We start from the raw sequence: 8,380 nt of genomic DNA, 5'->3' as shown, positions 1-8,380 counted from the left end.
GATGTGTGATGTTGATGTTATTTGGGGTGGCTTGGGGACAGAAAGGGGGCTTGGGGGGCAGAAGAGTGGGTCAGGTGGTAGTACCCCAATGGGTGCCTGCTGCCACCCAGATTCCAAAGGAATTGGGGAACGGGGTGATTTTTTAAAAGCATTTCTGAAGTTTAAATGTCTTTGGGGCAGAGTTGGGGAAGAAAGGGGGCCTGAGGGGCAAAACAGTGGGTTGGGTGGCAGTGCCCCAAGGGGTGCCTGCCACAACCCAGGTTCCAAAGGCAAAGGGCTGATTTCTTAGGAATTGTTGAAGTTTACGCATCTTTAAGGTTCCCCCCCCCTAGGGAATAACAGAGCTTTCAGAAGCCCCATAACTCCACCTGGGGGGCACTGGGGTGGTCGGGAGTGAGTGGTGGTGTAGTGCACATAGGGTGCCAGCCACCCCCATGGTTGCTAACCCATGGGGTGCTGGGTTCTGTTGTTTCTGAGGTGTTCTGAGTATAGATTCTCTGGTAGCATATGAGCTTTTCACTTTCAGTGACAAACCATGAATCCGCTCTCATATACTACCAGAGAATCTACACTCAAAACATCTCAGAAACTACAGAACCCAGTATTGCACGGGTTAACAATGCATGGGGATGTTTGGCACCCTATGTGCTCTACATGACCATCTGCTCTGGGCCACCCCAGTGCCCAGAGTAAGTGCAGTTATGGGGCTGCTGAAACCCCCATCATTCCCTATGGGGAAGAACTTTAAAGATCCATAAACTCCATTAAATCTTTAAAAATCAGCCCTCTGCCCAATTCCTTTGAAATAATTCTAGCAGCTTCCTTGCCCCCCCTGGGCACTACCACCCATCCTACTCTGCTCTGGGCCACCCCTTCCCCACCCCCCCACCCCAACGTGAAGCTATACTTTTGCTCGAACCTCCATTATTCCCTAAAGGGACAATCTTAAATTTCAAAAATTCACCAAAAATCAACCCTTTGCCCAATTCCTCTGAAATTCGGGTGGTAGCTTCCACCCATTGGGCACTACTACCCCACCCACTAATTTTTTCCCAGGGTCATTTTCTAAATCCAAAACATTTTGGATTTGGATTTTGCGATTTTGAACAAAGAACAAAATTGGGGTGTTTCAGATTGGCTGCTTTCGAACAAAGAACAAAATGGGGGTGTTTTGGATTTGGGCCAAAAACAGAACAGAAAAAAACCACAACTCTAGTATTAAAAAGAAAAGAGCATTCAAAAGGAAAATGAATCTGCAAGGCACAGGTGTACGCCGTTATCCACAGAGGTTCTGTTCCCACAGATTTCCGTGAGTAACAAAACTGTGGATAATAAGGCATTAGGGAAATGGGAAATGGGAGGGGGTTAGGTTATTGCAATGGGGGGAAAGTCTGAAAAATGGCACACACAAAAAACCCTGCCCCAAAATAGTGAAAATAATGGAAAGAAAGTGCCACACTGAGCTCCGTGGGTCTCCATCTGTCCAGCAATGCCCCCTGCCCAAAAACCATCGGTTTAGCCAACTTTTGGGGAAAATCACAGGTGGGAAAAGAAGAGCCACAAAATGGCTCCTTTAAACAAAATGGTGACCAAAAATGACCTTGAAGGTTACTTCTGGACACCTAGGAAACACAGATACACAGGTAATAATTCATTCTGTATCAGTGTATGCCAAAGTTGGGTGCCTATTTTCAACTGTAGATACATGGAATGGCAAATAGTGGTACCGCATAAAGCGAGGTCCACCTGCGTTAATCTGCAGACATGGTGTTAAAGTTTTCAAATTCCCAATCTGCTCCAGTTTTTCAATACTGGAATCCTTGAACATTAAAATAGAAAACATTGATCACCATAGAGTAGTTAAAGAGTCTCCATTTTGTATTTGAAACTCCAGAAGGCCACCATCTTTTCCCCCCAACTCCACTAAAGCCAAACAATTATTTGATAGCCCCCTTTTTTGGCATCTAAGTATATTGTGGTGGTGAGGTGAGGTGAAGAGAAGCTTCCACAAAATCTCACCTGCAAAAAAATCCTACAGGAGAATGAAAGAACGAGACACAGTTATCCAACAAATAAGCCAATGGACACCATCCTGACTAACTCTGTGCTTATGTGCTGGGAAGAAGCATCCCCATTGTGGAAAGCTTTCTGAGATCTGCAGCACGTATCACACAAGAGGGAGCAATTTCTGCTAATCTCCCTTTCCTCCAGAAGTGCCCGACACCATCCAACACTTTGCAACTCTCTGGGACATATTTTTAGGTGGCACAGGAGGACAGCTCTGCAGGAAGGAGATAGCAATCAAAACTGCCCCTCCCTTGAATGATAAGTGCTAAGGAGCTGAGACTTCCTCCCAGAGTGCAGGTGCGTGGTTATTCAGGATGTTTGGGGACTGTTGCTATAACACATTCCTCACGCCTACTTCATGAATGGGTAGAGGTCCAACTGTGCAAATGACTGGATGAAGGTGAATAAATGAAGGGGAGGGAGGAGCTTTGATGACAACCTCTCTTTCAAGCTGGCCAGTGGGAGGTGGTTAAGGTCTTGCCTTTAAGCTGAAAGTCTCATCTCTAATTACAGCTGTTCATTTCAGAGTCACCCATAGCACCCCATCAAATGTAAAGTTCAAATGTCACAAACTGACGAAAGTATTTCTTAGCCTACTCTCCTCACGGAAAGTAGTCTTATGAGGTCACCTTGCTGTCTGTGCAGCTAAAAAATAAAATAACTCGTGTGTGTGTGTGTGTGTGTGTGTGTGTGTGTGTGTGTGTGTGTGTGTGTGTGTGAATTGAGCTAGCAGAGGCTAGCCCAATTTCCCCCCATCGTGTGCACCACTGGGCTCGGCTGCAAACCCGGTGGTTCCTAGGCGGTTAACCTGCCTAAGTACCCCTCCCCTAAAACCAGGTTTGCATAGCGAGCACTCTGCAAACCTGGTTTTAAAGATCGTAAGTAGCTGCGGTGTGGCTCTTTGCTACGGTTACTCATGAGTAGACTCCCAGAGGGCAGGCGAAAAGCCTCCTCCCGGCTCCGGGGGTCATCCTGCCCTGCTTGCACAGGGCATACTGGAGCTTCCAGGGGCCATGCGGCCCCTGAGCTCCCCAGCCCCCACCGGGTCCGTCACGGAGCTGGAAATTGTGTAGGCAGCCAGTCCGGCCGCCCAGAGCTCCCTCCTTGCTCATGTGCAGGGAGAGCGAGCTTAGCCAACTCGGAGAGGCTTGTAAAGAGAAACGATCAAAAATATCAGTTTTATTCAATTATTACATACTGCTTCTGATTTCTTCAGTTAGGAATACATAGTAGGATTACAAAAATAGGTTGTCTTAATGCACGCTTAGATGTTTACAGAGGCTTTTGCAACACCCTAGGTGTATTGAGTGTGTTTCTTATTTCAGTTATGTTGCATGTAAACTATAATAGAATGGTATCCAGAATATGCAGAGCACACACATAAAGAAATATAACATCTCTAACACCAACTCTGACTAAACAAACTTTTCCCTAGACTAAATTTCCCTTTTCCTTGAACTTGCCAAACTCCAGCTGAGACTTCAATCCTCCTGTAATCGTGTCTTCCCAGGCTTTACAGTTATCTTCTGCAGCCATCCTCCATGGCCACATGACCTCCTGTACACCTCCAGCCTAACTTCTAGCAACAAAGTACTCCCTTCTTCATGGCAACAGCTCTCTTGGTCCTACCCACCTGGCGTGCTGATTGACTGAGTCCTAGAGTTCACAAGCCTGTCAATCAAGACAAGGTTCACTTCTATTAACTCTTTAGAGGGAGGGGAGGCTGGTCACTACAGTCATATTTTTATTAATTACAAAAATATCATAACTGATGAGGGGGTTATACTTGTACATATAGCATATGGCAGAGTCCAGGTAAGAGTTTGACAACAAGAGTGTAGTTGGTTTGCTTGTTTCCAGAGCTTCATGCAGCTGGGGGTGGAAAATCCACCCCCAAATACATCTGAGCGTTAACTTGGAATTTCCATGCTTTTTAGTGTATGAGTGAAATTGAAAAGACAACTTAACTCTCATCTTAAACCGAAGGTTTTTGGATGACTCAATAGTATAACTAGGATGTGGGGAATCATAAGAACATAAGAACCAAAGAACAGCCCTGCTGGATCGGGCCCAAGGCCCAGCTAGTCCAGCATCCTGTTTCACATAGTGGCCAACCAGATGCTGCTGGAAGCCTACAGGCAGGAGCTGAGGACATATCCTCTCTCCTGTTGTTACTCCACAGCAACTGGCACTCAGAGGCATCCTACCTTTGAGGCTGGAGGTGGCCCTCCGACTAGTAGCCATTGACATATGCAGATTATCTGGGTTCATCTGATCACTAGAAGAGCACAATGCACATGTAATTATGAAATTACCCAGGCACTTCCTAGCTTATGTAATGGCAACTATGCTGAGGCATTGAAAAGATGTGTCTAGTCCATCATCTTTGATGGTGATGGGATTGTTTTCAAACCCTATGTTACTCAAATGAAGTGTAAACATACTACATGCTGAGGTTGTTCTCATGTGCAGCCTAACCCGGGCTAGGGACCCCAGCCTGGGTTAGGCTGTGCATGAGCACCGCCAGGATTGGGCCCGATCCCAGCCGGGCAGCACCTCCTAGCCCCTCTTTCAAATCTGGCCGTTAGCTGAGCTTAAGGGAGTGAGCACTCCCTTAACCCAAGCTAACTGCTCATGTGTTTGCTGGCATTATATTTAGCCCCAACAGACAGAGAGACAGGCAACTAGATCAACCATCTCCTGGGGGAATCCCCCAATGAATTGTGCATGTCATGTGCTGCATTGTGGAGTTCACAGAGGCTGGGACAAGGAGTCCCGGCCTCAGATCAATCAGTCCTGCTCCATGCTGTTATATATATAACAGATCAAATAAAATACTTTCATACTTTCACCTGATGAGGCAACATAAAAACCAATGGAACACATTCGTCACAACTAACTTCAGGACCACTATAAGCAAACACATGTGGAATGTTTAGCTACATTTATATTCTTTAATGCTTTCTCCTTATTAGCTGCTCCCTGCTATTCAACCCAGGTCTCACTATAATGACAAAACATTTGGGAGAAAAGATGCAACCCAGTAAACCTGTACTGGAGGCCAAGATGGAGAAGACCTCCACAGCCACCATGTATTTTCCCCTGGTGCTCAAGTAAGTTGGAACAAAGGACAACCAAACACTGCAGAAGACCAACATGCTGAAAGTGATGTATTTGGCTTCATTAAAACTGTCAGGTAACTTTCTGGCCAGGAAAGCCACACTGAAGCTGAAAATGGCCAGGAAGCCCATAAAGCCCAAGATACAGTAAAACATCAGAGCTGAGCCCTCATTACACCCCAATATGATTTCTTCAGCTGCTGAATGCATATCAAGATCTGGGAATGGGGGAGAGGTTGCAAGCCACACAGTACACAGAGTGACTTGGGTGAGGGAACTGAAAAGAACTATATAGTGAGCTAGTTGCTTCCCCACCCATTTCCTCATCTTGGACCCTGGTTTAGTGGCCATGAAAGCAAGAATCACAATGATAGTGCTTAGCACTTAAACTCCTGCAGCTCTTTCCTTTACGTAGCATACACTTGGTGGGCAACAGAGATGGACATGTTTTCTCTGTTTGAACGTCAGCTTTCATGATGTTTTTAGTTGCATTGCACATTTTATTTATATTAATTAATTAATCAATCAATGATCGTCCGGGTTTTTAATGGTGGCAACATTTTTAACAGGAAAAGAAGGAATTTTACTTACTTACTTACTTACAGTCAGAGCTATGATTTCAGTTACTTAAAAAAATTGTGACTTTAATTCGGATTATAGCCTGGTCTTTTATTTTGTTTAACTTAATTTCCTTATTTTACATTGTATCTGTTTTATTAATGTAGTGAGCTGCCCCAAGCAGTGGTGTACTGTAGGGGTGGGGGTTTGAATATTTTAAATCAATAAATCAGCAACAGAGATGCATGAACATTGCACTGAGGAGTTTTGCATATTTAATCAAATGCATATAAAACTTTGAAGGCGTTTGCAAATAGCTGATGGGAAAACACGGAAACCTCACACACTGCCACCGCTGGCTCCAATTTCCCCTTCACCAAAAACTAAAGTGAAAACCTGAGGTGCAGAGAAGGCAGAGAGGGCGAAGATGGTAAAGCCACCATGGTGTGGATTACATAATAAATCTGCTTGAGGAAAAGGACGGGAGGGCTATTTTCCCGTGGGAGATGCTAGTCCCAGTCCAGTCCCCAGTGGGAAAGGGAGCTCCACTAAGGCCTGGGACATGCAAACCAACCTCTGCCTCTGTAGTCCCTCATATCCCAAATTTCAGGAGGGTCCAGGACAGGGATAAAGAGAGGTTGCAGCAAGTGCTCTCAACATCGCTAACAACACTCTTAATGGTTTGTATGGGGGGGCGGAATGGGGAAATTACAGCAGTGAGGTCTCATGAAGACTACTGGGAATGAAGAGAGAACGGATATAGAGAAGCCTGGGAGGCAATGGGAAAGTTCAGTAGAAAAAGGAATGGTATACAACTGAATGGAGATAAGGAAACCAAGAATAAGGCTTTTCATAAAGGCACCATAGCAAGGCTGATGCTGTGCAACTTGAATGCCTCATCTGCCACCATATACAACAAATAGTAGGGGTGTGCACGGAACCAGCTTGTCCAATTTGGTTCGAGTATGAACCAGACCTGAACCAGAAAGTGCCAGTACGGTCCAGCACCCCTTTGAACCCTCCCCCAGGTCAGGTTGGTTGGGGGGGGGGGTGTTCCGCGAGTGTGGTTTTTTTAAATTTTTATTTTAAAAAACACACTTACCCCTTCCGGGGGAGTATCTCAAGGTGGCAGGGGAGTCCCTGGAGTTTCCCCTTTCCCCCCACCATCCTCCCTTACTGCCCAAACCGGCCTGTTCAGCTGGCTCTTCAGCCCGTTCGGGCCTCCCCCCTCCAGTGCGATGGCCATTTTGGAGGCCACCGTACATGAGCAATTGGCCTCTGCGTGGTCTGCCATGACCCAGACCACACAGAGGCCAATGGCACTGGTGTGGTGGCCTCCAAAATGGCCATTGCACCCAAGGGGGTGAGGCCAGAATGGGCTGAAAAGCCAGCTGAACGGGCCAGTTTGGGCAGTAAGGGAGGCTGGCAGGGGAAGAGAGAACCCCACTACCTCAAGCAAGTCCTCTGGATTTAAAAAAAAAATAAGCAAACCCCCAAATAGCCGGGGAGTGGGTCCGGTCCGGGGTTGGACCCCAGACAATCAAACCCAACCACTTCAACATTGAACACATTCAACGTTGAATCTGTATGCACATCAATAACAAATGGCCATTGGTGCCAGATTTGGTGTGATTGCTTGTGAGATCCAGTGACTTTGAAATGGATGTCAACTCCAGCTTGTTTGCCATCTGATCCCGCAATGCATATGGAAATGGCGGGGTTGTCGCTTTGTAGGTTTTGTGCACTCCTTCAAATAGACAACACTTTACACACTTTACACTTTTCAAATAGTGGCACACTTTACACACTTTACACTTTGAGTGTATCCAGATATGTGACCTAAGGAACCTAATGTCACTACTCCCCTTTTTTAAATAGAAGGACTCTGTTCATATGTGCCTGATCAACCTAGTAGAGTGCTGTTAGATCACAAAAAAGTGATCCAAAAAGATAGAAACAGATAGAAAAAAGTTCTATTGATAGCTTAGGAATTGTTAACATGAACCAAGGTTTAAGGGTTTGATTCCCACCCACCCCCAACAAGCAATGACTATTTTTTTATTCATTTCTTTCTTTAAAGCTACCACTCTTTTGTTCAAAACCATACAAATATATGAAGCCATACAAATATAAGGAATAAGAATAACAAAACCATTGCTTATTTCTAACGGGGGTTGGGGGGATCCTTACATTGGAAAATTGATTAAGTCCAGAGATGGGTGTTGTTTGAATTGCACTTCGTAGAATACATAGCCAATATGAGATGCTATCCCACCAATGATAATTTCTCCTGGCTGGTACCACTCATGGGGAATATCCTTGGGATTTGTTCCAGTGCACTTAATTGCCTGCACTTTGTTCACCACATGGAGGAGCAGCAGCAGGATCAGGGACATCAGCATCCTAATGGCAAAAACTCCTTCTCCTAATGCAAACTCCTTGGTGTTTTGCAGTCTGTCCGCGGTCTCAGCATCAGCATCAGCTTGCTTTCAACAGCTGTATACAATGGGAGCTGATTCTGCCAAAGACGCTTTCCCCAAATGGACATCAAACTGAATTTTCCTCAGACATTATTATCATGATGAAGACAAGCCTTGAATGTTTCTCCTAGAAAACAGCAGGGAGAATCTGTTCAA

Source organism: Hemicordylus capensis, chromosome 6, assembly GCF_027244095.1.
Source record: "Hemicordylus capensis ecotype Gifberg chromosome 6, rHemCap1.1.pri, whole genome shotgun sequence".
In the NCBI taxonomy this organism is placed as follows: Eukaryota; Metazoa; Chordata; class Lepidosauria; order Squamata; family Cordylidae; genus Hemicordylus; species Hemicordylus capensis.
Note: the sequence above shows the minus strand (reverse complement) of the source record.